At 31.4% G+C, this 12,485-nt stretch overlaps 1 long non-coding RNA gene across 4 annotated transcripts; it reads right to left on the bottom strand.

Moving 5' to 3' along the window:
• Positions 1-7,161: 7,161 nt before the first annotated feature.
• On the bottom strand, positions 7,162-10,646 carry LOC141447958 (uncharacterized). 4 transcript variants are annotated; one of them, XR_012454709.1, is made up of 5 exons: positions 10,212-10,646; positions 9,582-9,697; positions 8,103-8,401; positions 7,853-8,029; positions 7,162-7,532 (listed from the first exon to the last, which is right to left on the bottom strand). It is a non-coding gene; the product is annotated as an uncharacterized lncRNA (long non-coding RNA). The 4 variants fall into 4 exon arrangements; XR_012454710.1 differs by having other exon boundaries at positions 8,328-8,401; positions 10,212-10,623; XR_012454711.1 differs by lacking the exon at positions 8,103-8,401 and having other exon boundaries at positions 10,212-10,357; positions 10,457-10,613.
• Positions 10,647-12,485: the final 1,839 nt, after the last annotated feature.

Here is a 12,485-nt window from a genome sequence, read left to right on the forward strand (position 1 = left end):
ATGTACCGACTAATTAATTATTGTGTTAGATTTATCTTGGATACACATCCTGCACAACACTTCGTGACAAAAATCACTGGCTCCGATTTTATACATTACACGTTTCATTGTTTTAAAATCTTTTGTTTCTGGGTTGATTTGTTTAATTTCAGGCTGGGGTTTCAGTTGTTAATCGTCTTCTTGTTCTTTCTTGAATTTTGTTTACTTTGTTGGTTTTGCAGACTTTGTTTTCTTCAAGTCTGTATCTTTTTGTAAGCCCAATTACCCACCAGTCCAAAAACCCTTTTTTTCCGAACGCCTTTCTAATAATTCCCCTATTTCCCTAATTGCCCCATCCTATACATAACCTAGAAATCTAGGTTTAACTCATTCTAGTCATTGGTCTATGCAGACAGATCTCCCTGTATATCCCTCAATCACTAAACGATATTCTTACCCTATTCCCTTTTCCTCCAATTTTATCCCAATCCAGTTTTCAAACTCCATTGTATGGAGTTCTACGTATCCCTATGCCTGCTTAAATGACCAACTAGAATGCGGATGTGGGTAGAAAGGCGTTCTTTGGGGAGCGAAAACTGATCTCTACCTCCTCGAGGTGCTCCCTGGGCAACTACTCCCGGGAGTAGGCTAACAGAGACAGTACATTTTTTTAAGCTCAACTGTAGCTTCAATTTAAATTTTTTCCAAATTTAATTAAACTTTATAAATAGTATTAGATTCATTTACGATAAGCGAAATGATAAATTAGAATTGTTTTAAAAGGGTTGTAGAATATGAAAGTGTTATCTCGTGCAGTTTCGCGAAAGTTTCGAGATATATATGAAAAATTGCTAAAAAAAATATACCTCAACTGCTACAGTTCGAACTTGAAATAAAACTAATAATATTTCGTCAAGTTATTTCTATAGCAAGCGTGTTAAATTTTTTTCAACTTTTTTCTGTATTGATATCTTCTTTTCACTTAAAATTGCCTTTTTCCTTTTATGATCAAAACTTAAATTAACTAGCGAAAAATTCATCTCCAGCTAAATATACAATTTCTGTACTAATATAAGAATCAGCGTTCTTTCAAAATTAATAATGGTTTATTTACAAAAACAAGTAAAAGTGATAAACAGAAAAATATATACATAGCGATACTTTATGACAAAATAAACATTCTGACCTGACACAATTAAAGAAGGCCTTTTGTTAGTTTAAGTGTAGTTGAGAAAACAATAACAAGAGGAAAAAAAAAACTCTTATCTGTTAATAATGTAAGCATTATTAACAAACTGTGCAGCCTTATAAATAAGTGCAAACTACAAATTGAGCTATTTTTTATTTTACAGCAAACACTACGTCAGCACCTAAGATATCTTCCTGAAATGGATGGGTTCTCAACCTCCGACAACGACGTAGATACTTTCCTGGAATCTGCTTATAGAAAATCGGATTTCTGATCATAACTGAGATCTGTAAGTTTATTGTTACATTATACATAATGAACGCACTAAGTAATCACTAGACTTATACAGGACTATCTTACACTAACATTTAACTTTGTTAACAACTCACAAGATTTATAGGACTATCTCACATCATGTTGACGACTCACGGGACTTATACATGACCATTTTACACTCACATTTAATCATGTTAGTGACTCTTACGACTTGTATTGGACCACTATACACTCACATTTAACCATGTTGACGACTCACAAGAATTAATAGGACCTCCCTACACTATATTAAACTATGACGGCGACTTACAAGACTTATATAGGACCTTCTTACACTAATATTTAATCATGTTGCGACTCACTAGACTTTTAAAGGTCTATCTTACAACCACATTAATCATGTTGGTGACTCACAACACTTATATAGGTCCATTTTGCACTCACATTTTATCATGTTGGAGGGTCACTAGACTTAAATAGGACCTTCTTAAACTCATTTAACTACTCCTTAACAAAAACTTACAGTTTAAAATGTTAAGTATAAGGGTTGATTAAACGCCAAAAGGTACACAAATCAGCGAGTACCCAACATTTCATTAATACTTCATTAATATTTAAGTAATTCTACTGCATTAATTTTCATTAATAAGTTATTTTTTAGAATTTATTAGATGTCACAGACCCTTATGCTGGCCATTTTCGTCTACAAAATATATGTTCAAGTAGCACTGTAGATTGACTGTAATATCTAGTTATTTATAATAATCAAACTATTAATTACAGGTTAAAAAGAAAAAAAAATGAGGCTAAAAAATTCAAAACTTTTTTTTATAAAAAACTTACATCAATGATTTTATTTTATTTATTTATTTATTTTTAAATAAAAATCGTCGGTTTAAGTTCATTCTTCGATTAAAGTAATTGTTATTTTATGTAGTAGTCAAACGTTTATAATAATAGGTAATAATTATCTGGCTTTATCGCAAATAATATAGTTTTCTTCAAATACATTCTCAATCTAGGTATTCATACCACAATGTTGTATATATGTAATATAAAGTAAATAAGATATGCATATTTTAGGACAGCTAATTATTCCAGGATTTTACTATAAGTAAAATTAGGGGGACTAAATTAAATTACAATTGAGAAATGAATAATTGTTGTTAAATAATCTACTTGTTATTATCTGTGTATTATTTGTGCTCACGAATAATTCGGTATGACGAATTCAAGACAGTAGCCTACTCTAACTTTGTCTTTTTCTACTTTAACATGCATGTACGTATATATGTGATTTATCATAATTATAACTAAAAAATATTATAAATGAAGTGGCCAGCATAAGGGTCTGTGACATCTAATAAATTCTAAAAAATAACTTATTAATGAAAATTAATGCAGTAGAATTACTTAAATATTAATGAAGTATTAATGAAATGTTGGGTACTCGCTGATTTGTGTACCTTTTGGCGTTTAATCAACCCTTATACTTAACATTTTAAACTGTAAGTTTTTGTTAAGGAGATTTTTGTACCTTTTGGATAGATTTTCCTTTTTGTCTATTTTACAAAGTTACATATCTTCTTTACAGATTTTTTTAAAATTTGGAATAAGCAATTCTATCATTATAATCTGATAAGATGTTAAGTCGGAACCGTAACTACCACTGGAGAGATCTTTTTATAGAATGATTATAGTTGCGTTCCCCCAAACCATCCTCAATAACAATTTTTTTGAAAAAGCGTTTTGAATAACATAGGAAGGTATTTGTACGTAAATAGCAAAATTAAACTGCGATTTCAGTACTTCCTTTTAAGAGGAGTAAGAAAAATAAACTACGATTGCAGTACTTCTCCCTAAAAGGCAAAGAGGAAAGATTTTTTAATCGAACGACAATTCATTGATTTAAATCGGTTCACTCATTGATAATTTAAACGATTGCAGTACTTCCTCTTAGTAGGTGTAAGAGCAAGATGGCACTTGACAGCCACGTAGAGGAGCTTTAACCACTTATTCGGGCTGAATTTTATCAAAATCGGACTAAGCGTTATAGAAATATTGGTAATAATAGTTTTAGAAAGGGTCTTATTTGGGTGGGGCAAACTCCCCTCCTTATGAGGCACGGCGTCGAGACTTTTAATGTGCAAATCTGTACAAAATTTCGATTCGAATGACACTTCATTCATGAAAATCGGTTCACGTGTCGATAATTTGCAACGATTGCTATACTTCCCCTTAAAAAGTGTAAGAGCTGATCGTCGCTTTAATGTTACGTAGGGGAGCCCTAACCCTATCACCCTACCAAATTTTATCAAAATCGGGCCAAGATTTACAGAGTAATTAGTAATAATAATTTTGGAGGGGGCCATACATAAAGGGGGCTAACTCCTCTCCCATTCGATGTACAGCATCGAGACCCCCAAAAGGCACATCTACATAAAATTCCGAATCGAATGACACCTCATTCATGAAAATCGGTTCGCGCGTTTAGGCGCTACGTTGTTTACAAAAAAAGGTAACAACAACAACAAGAACAACAACAAGAACAAGAACAAGAACATTTTTTGAAAAAGCCGTTTTTGCTCATTTTCGGCAACTTTTTTCTCGAAACCTATTAGATCTGGGTGGTTGCAAAAAAATTACAGTTATAAAGGAGGGTTTGGAGTAAGATTTAAAGAAAATTTGGGAATTTTATCTTTTATAGAAAAAGAGAAAAAAATTGTCAAAGTTAGGTGTTTTTCAACGTTACGCTTTTTCGTGCAGTTTTTGATGGTCAACCCTTATACAACTGTCCTACCGGACAGTTTTAATGTTGGTAACTCACAGAACTTATATATAACCACTTTACATTCACATTTGGACCGTTTATTTTGAAAGTGGTGTAAGTCCATTTTTGAAAAAAATGAGATATCACGTAATTCATGCTTAATTTTATGTTAATTTTTTATGTATAACTAGTCCGTGTTTAATTTCTTAAAAAATTCTCATGTTTTGTAGAATTTAAAATTGGTCGGTGACTGAAATTGAATAATCATCGATTATGAAAGTGGTGTAAGTCCAATTGACATAGGTAGGCGGCTTAGCAGATGGTTGCCGATCAGTAGCCTGTTATTTTACATTTGTTTTATATTAAATACTATCAATATCTTGTAATTTTAACAATGTAATTAGCGTCTAAAATTAAAAATATTACTTCTATTTTATGTCGTGTCACTATTATTTGTAAACAAAAGTGGATTAATATGAAGTATTTTATTATTTATTAACATAAAATATTATTATAAATTAGTATATTATTATTTTTTTTTTTGGCGCATCAACAGCTGAGGTCATTTGCGCCCGCAGCTTTTTCCAGTGCACTGCCGGCCTCCGGACAGTGTTCTCTCGTTACAGACAACACTGTCCATTACCGGACAGTGAGCTGTAAGAAGCTCCCTAGGAAGAGAAAATCTAAGGGTCAGCTGCTGGATTCGAACCCGGGACCTCCGCGTGGGAGTCCAGTATGCTAACCTCATAGCTAATCCCTTCCCTTATTAGTATATTATTATTTGAAAATATATATTATTTGATGTTTCAAAATTGAAACTAAACGATTTTTACAATTATCCAATTTTGAAAGTAGTGTAAGTCCATTTGCAGCCCGTAAGTATACATCAGTTTAGTAAAATACGCCTAAAACAAATTTATATAACCAAATTACATATTTATTTATTTATTTATTTATTTATTGTTATAGTGGTCTTGTAAATTACATGTTGATAAAACAGTAACAGAAACATTGCCAGACTTCATATAATTTGTCTAAATTTTATAATTAACAGATATGTTAACCTTTAATTTTCTCGAAATAAGAGAAAATGGACTTACACCACTTTCAAAATAAACGGTCCATTTAATCATGTTAGTGACTCTCAAGACTTGTATTTGACCACTCACATTTAACCACGTTGGTGACTTATATAGGACTACCCAAAACTCACATTTAACTTGTTGGTGACTATCTAGACTTAGTTGGACCACATTACACTTACATTTAAATATGTTGGTGACTCTCTAGACTTATATAAGACCACCTTACACACATAACCATGCTGGTGACTCCAAGGTGGTCCTGTATTAGTCCAGAGAGTCACCAACATGGTTAGAAGTGGGCGCTAGGTGGTCCTATTAAGTCTTTTGAGACACCTACTTAGTTAAAAGTGCTTGTGAGGTGGTCTTATATAAGTCTCGTGAGTCATCAAGTTGGTTAAAAGTGCTTGTGAGGTGGTCTTATATAAGTCTCATGAGTCATCAAGTTGGTTAAAAGTGCTTGTAAGATGGTCCTATATAAGTCTTGTGAGTCACCATCATGGTTAAATGTGAGTTTATGGAGGTCCTGTATAAGTCTTGAGAGTCACCAACATGGTTAAATGTGAGTTTATGGAGGTCCTATATAAGTCTTGTGAGTCGTTAACAAAATATTAGATAAAGGATGTAAAGATTTTATAAAAATTTATTGTAAGAAAATGTATAAATAATTATTAATATTTAATAAACGAATTAATTATAACAATATTGTATTTATTTTTCCTTTTCCTAATCTTTATATTTATATAAAAAATATAAAAAGAACTTGAAATGGGTGCAAGAGTCTTGAGAGAATGTAAGAAGCATTAAGCAAGGTTACAACAATGGCTACCGAAGTCTAGAGAGTGTTTAGCAAGTTACAAGTTGACAACAATGGCTGCTAAAGTCATGTGAGTGTGTAAGAAGCATTAAGCAAGGTTACAACAATGGCCGCCAAAGTCTTAAGAGTGTGTAAGAAGATGGCAAGGTTACAACAATGGCCGCTGAAGTCTAGAGAGTGTGTAAGAAGATAGCAAGGTTATAAAAATGGCCGCCGAAGTCTAGAGAGTGTGTAAGAAGATAGCAAGGTGACACAATGGCTGCCAAAGTCTAGAGAGTGTAAGAAGATAGGAAAGTTACAACAATGGCTGCCAAAGTCTTGAGAGTAAAGGCTACGAGAGGTAAAACAGACAGCACGAGCGATCTAGTGTCAGCTGGTGGAACTAAAAGTAGGGGGGGGAGCCCGTTGTCATGGTGATAAGACGCCATCCAGAGGGTATATAAGAAAGTTCGCCGCGCGGGCCGGGCCGGGTGGGGCGAATATTCGCCTTCCGACCGTCGAGGTGGACGCATCTCCCTAACCATTACCCATGACATATTGTCAAGAATTGTTTATGTGGAGAGAGGTGTTTGGACTAGATTAGATATTTTTGGAGTGACGAGCGACATAGCCCCCTCCTCACGAGTACGACTCTGCCGTCGTACTGAGGAGACATCTTGTTTGACAGTAGTAGAGTATAAACAGTGTTAGTACTACCTGGTGGCAAACATGTGAACTAAATTTTGTTTACAATGTAAACAAGTCCAGTAAGTGCTGCTACCTGGTGGCAAATATGTGAACTAATTTTCTCTGTTTTGTTTTTATGTCTCTCTGACACAATTTTTTCAACTTTTTTTCCTTTTTCGGTTTTTTAACGCTCTCTGACGCCATTTTTCGTACTACTATTACTTTATTTTATTTTTTTTGTTTAATGTAAACAGAATTTTCAGTTTTATACGTACCTGTACATTACTTATTTGCCTCTTATTATTTTTGGTCTTTATTAACTTGGTTTTTTTGCAAATATAATAAAAATAAGAAGTCTAGGGCAAAAAGAGAAAAGACATAATGAGGTTTTTAAATTTTTTTAGATAATTCTTTATTTTGCTACCAAATATACATTTTTTCTTGTTATGTATTACAAAAACATTTTAAATTCAATTACATCTTGTAGGTAATCATTCTTAAAATTATCTACATTATAAAATTTAAATTTAAATTACATTTTCAAACTTAAATATATTTTTTTACAAATAATCAAAGAATTGGAAGCGTTGCAGTTGGACAGTTGTTTTCCAACGTCTTTTTTATTTTGGCTTGATTCGATGAACCTCTTTTGCAGGAAGCACTCCAGTTTCGCCTGTTTCAACTCTGGCAAATAATATACAATGAGACAGACTGTTGGTCTACTGAATCGTCCTTCAAATCCAACTCAACTTCCTTGAAAATCAATGTTAATTTCTATAGGTTTAAATAAAACTAGATCAATCTTTTAGGAAGAAAACGCAAGAAAGTAAAACATTGTGTTAGTAATTATATGAACTTAATCCATTTTCAAAAGAGTAGTTTACTGTAAGCTTTTAAGTGAAATAAACATTTTTTAAATAAAAACTCGTCATTTTTCGTTCTCGAACCTTTCAATTTTTCAGTCAAATAAAACTTTCTTCAACACTGAATCTTTACTCATTTCGATTCAACAGGACAAAACAGTTTAATCACGTTAAAAAGCTCAAGTTTTAATAAATAATGGATAAGATTACCTGCAAGACAACACCACAGAGTGGTAGGTAGATTTCCTTATTTGGATATTGCAGGTATAGAGATGGATGTGTATCACCTCTTATTTACGGAAGTGCTGCAGCATTCAAAGAAATTCCCTCAAAAGTAATCATTTTAGATTATGTCTCAGCTTTACTGGGCTGCGAGTCGGCCAAGGGCTGAAAGTTTTCATGTATTAAAACCTTAGTAAATGATAGAAATTCATTCACACTTATATAGCATTTTACATACCAAATCTTAGTTAAGACTGTAATTACCAATTTTATTCAGATTCAAAGGAAAATATTTAATTTATTACAGTAAAGGTTTAATTGATGTTAAAATGCTTTAGATGAAACAAACAATGGATACGATTATACGAAGAACAGCTCCATAAGATAACATGGTAGGCATGGAGATTTCGTCATTGATTTATTTAACAGAATGTAGAAATAGATTTGAATTATATCAAATTACATGCTGGATGTGATGAAAGGCCATCTCTGCAACAAGCAAGTCGACAAAGGGCAGTTCTTGGGCGAAGGTTCCCGCTAAAGAACAAAAGAATTTCATTGAAACCTTTTCTAATGAAATTTTGATATCGAAATTATGAATGAAGTTCAGGCTTTACCACTAAATTAGACCAATAATTGTACATATAGCGTACAGTATTTTAACATTACTTCAATTATCAATGAAATAAAAATACCATTTCTATAAAGTTTGTACGTATATTAAAGGAAACAGGTGGGTTCTTGTAAGGAAAGTTACGAAATAACGAAACTTCAATGTGAATAAAGGTGTCAGCGTGAAGGAGAAGGTACGAAAGTCAACAGCAAACCGTTCATCCTTGATTTTCATAAATCTAAATCAGAGATCTCACCTTACAGATAATTACTTATTTATACAAGAAAAACAAAATGAGAAATCAGAAATAAATAAATAATCTAGAGATGAAAAACACACGGAAAGAGCTGAAGAGTTGACGTGTAGGCCTTCATTTCAACACAAAAATGGTGACCCTTAGGTCTTGTTAAAAATTAGAATGGAGAAAATAATAATCCACCTAAACTATTGACTAATAGTCTTAACCTACAGATACCAAAACGTGTTGCTCAACTATGTTGAGCTTCTAGCAATACAGCCTTCTAAAAACAATTCCTTTCCATACAAATTATGATAAATTATAATCAACAATTAGATATACTTAAATCCAATAGATTCCGCTGGAAATGACACACTACTAAGATTAAAACCTTCTTTCACAAAAATTAAAAGCTTTATTTCAGCTACAAAGATAAAAATTTATATGAAAAAAGTTTTAGTTTATGTAGTACTATTCTGAACGTAGTAAATAATAGATAAGAATACTTGAAGAACAGTTTCACAATTAGAGAATCTAGTTTAGTTTATCATCAAAATAGAATGGATGCGAATAACCTCATAAATACGGCCGTACTAGCTGTAAGTATAAAAGGATCCTTCAAAATAATGAAATGGGTGAAATAATGAATTATCAAAAGACAAAACGCCCCATCTTCCTATTTGAAATACTTGATTTAATTATTGCAAAAAGCAATAAAATCATTGCACTTTCTAGGTATCCAATCTATTACTGTATACTTTATTATTTATCTTTAGATAATACGACATAACATAACTAACATCTAACTAAGAAACTAATATCTTAACTGAGAAACAACATGCTGTAAGCTGAAAACATGTACTTACTGTTACTATAGGAGTTAAAATGTGTTACACTGGATAAAATATCATGAATGTCATCAACTCAGCCATTTGTCTGAATAGAACCAGATCAAAATTACCATTAGAATGTCGAAAGAACGCTGAGAACAAAAATAAAATTATATAAACTCTTATTTATACCATTGTTTTCATTGTAATTTACAAATATTTAGAAAAAAAATTAATTTTCAATAAGTTAGAATTTAAAACTATTGGTGCGAACCTTGCAATAACCAAGGTCCATAATTCTAGGACGTTATTAAAATTTACATTATTAATTTAAATTTCATGGAGATTACTCTCCCTTTTAAATGAGGGAAATGTTAATATTTACATGGAAGTTTATAATTCCCAAATACATAATCTTAATTAGCTATTTACTTTCACAGTAATAAAATTATTAACATGTTACGAACTAAATCTACCTACTTATGACCGTTGAAACATTTTTATAAAACAAAATAATGAAGACTAAAATCAACTTTTAAAATTACATGCGTACACTTAAAATGCACCTACTATAAACTGTCTTGGAAATATGTCAATTTTATAAACACTACTAATCACATCAATCCGTAATTAAAAATAAAAGTATACACAAAAAATGTAGCTCACCTGTAAGAAGTCCTTAAGGCAGTAATTATGCAAAAACAAGTTTTTTAATTTCCTAGGAAGTTATTGCTTAATGTAAATAGACAATACAATTTTCTAAGGTATGTAAAGTTCTCACTGACTTAGTTACAGCAGCATCAACTAGAAAACTAATAATCATAAATAAAAAACCATCAAATTATGAGGTAAACGGTGAATTTTAAACATGGAAATTTTTTTAGAGGAAAACTTCTTTTTAAAATACTGACGATATAAAATGTTTATCAACGTGGGTGAAGAACATTTATTAAATAAGGCAAATAATTACTGTTGCTACATAATAAAGTGAAAATTTGGACAAATCGGAATACCCTTTTTACTCCACTGCCTTGCCAGACAGTTGTTTAGTTAGAAGGTTATTTAATGTTTATTTTAATGTTAGTTTTGTGTGTAGGGTTTGAAGACAAACGGGAAATTATGTAAAACATTACTTTTATACGGATTTCCCGTTTCTACCAATCTATTTTTATGCCTGTTGTAAATTGTCCTCATTAAACTTGCTATTTTTGGATTTGGAGATTTAAATTAATTGTGTCAAAGTACATGTTAATCCTACCTAGCGGTAATTACTGAAACTAGTTTCTATGTAATTACACGTTACTAGTTCAAGCTATTGCCTCTAGATGGCATAGGCATGACCTTAATGACTATTTTTTTCCATTCCTAAAAGTTACTTTAAAAGTAAGAACGGAATGTATAGAATTTCTACAATTTCTTTAATTTAAATAGAAGGACTTCAATTCCTGATTTATTCTTTGATTTAAATAGAGCAAATACCAAAATAATATAAATTTATTTATAAATTCCACTCTTTTCACAAGCTATGTACATATAACAGAATCAACCAATCTTATGATTGTATTTTAATAATTATGGGACAATAATATTGGTATAACAAACGAGGAAATTTCTTAATAAATCTCCATAAGATGTATTGATATTTCACTATTTACAAGTGACGTAACTAAAATTTCCATAAGTAAATCAATAAAAACTAACGATTTTTATAAGAAGCTGAAGATGTGGAGTAAAAGGTTGTCAACAAACCTAACGTTGTCCCTCAGCCATGCTAATCCATTGTAACCATTAATCAACAGTAAGTCTTCAATCTTCTGCCATTACTTTATGCTAATATGAAAATATATTGAAGGTGGTAATAGATTGGCTCAGAGGTGACTTCGTACTTAAATGCACTACTGTCAAACTTTTATCGGCTGACAATAGTGATGAGATTCACTTACTACTTACTAAAAACTTTACTCAGCCTGATACCGAAAATTTATGTTTTACTATTAATTTTGTCTTACCATTGCCACAGGAAGACTTCACAATCCTTTCTAGAACAAAGCGTCTCAACCTATCTTTTAGATTATTCAATATAGCGTTTTTCATTAATTATATTTCAAATGTGTCCAATATTCAATCAAAATAACGAAATTCATGAAAAAGTAATGAAGATTATGCAATTTTTCTTTCTTTATGAAACTCAACATCCAAAATTGGTCGAACTAATGAGTATAATATGCGTTTGGCATAAATTTACAATATTAGAAACCGCAAGGAAATTCATGCAAAAGTAATAAAGATTATGCATTATTCCCGCTTTCAGAATCTCCAAATCCAAAAATAGCCGATCTAAATTTTATAATTTACAATTGGCAAAACAAAAAACATTAGAGAAACATAAACATAGAAATACCAGTAAAAGTAATGAAAATTATTCAGTTTTCCATTTTCACATACAAAACTAGCAAGTTTAATGAGGACAATTTACAACAGGCATAAAAATAGATTGGTAGAAACGGGAAACCCGTAAATCCGTATAAAAGTAATGTTTTTCATTATTTCCCGTTTTTCTTGAAACCCTACACACAAAACTAACTGATCTAATGAGTATAAAATACGCTTGGCATAAAATTGCCAATCTAAAATCATAGCCTTAACCTTATGAAATTCCAAAACGTGATATTTGGTAATAAAAAAACATAATGATGTTAGAATTAGAGGGTGTCAATAGTGATGAGATTCAGGAGGAATAAATGCCCAAATAACTAACAAAGTCTCTGCCAGGAGACAAATAGTAAAATATATAAATGCTAATGATAAACATATAGGGTCAAGTAAAGATAAGAACAGAGTTCACAAATCTTCTCAAAATATTCAATGATAAGCAGCAGTGATTATAATTCAGTCGAGATTAATAATCGACTGGGTCTGACACCAAAGGAAAGAATTGTT

This window comes from Rhodnius prolixus, unplaced genomic scaffold, assembly GCF_049639745.1.
Source record: "Rhodnius prolixus isolate KJV_2025 unplaced genomic scaffold, Rpr scaffold_13, whole genome shotgun sequence".
Classification (NCBI taxonomy): domain Eukaryota; kingdom Metazoa; phylum Arthropoda; class Insecta; order Hemiptera; family Reduviidae; genus Rhodnius; species Rhodnius prolixus.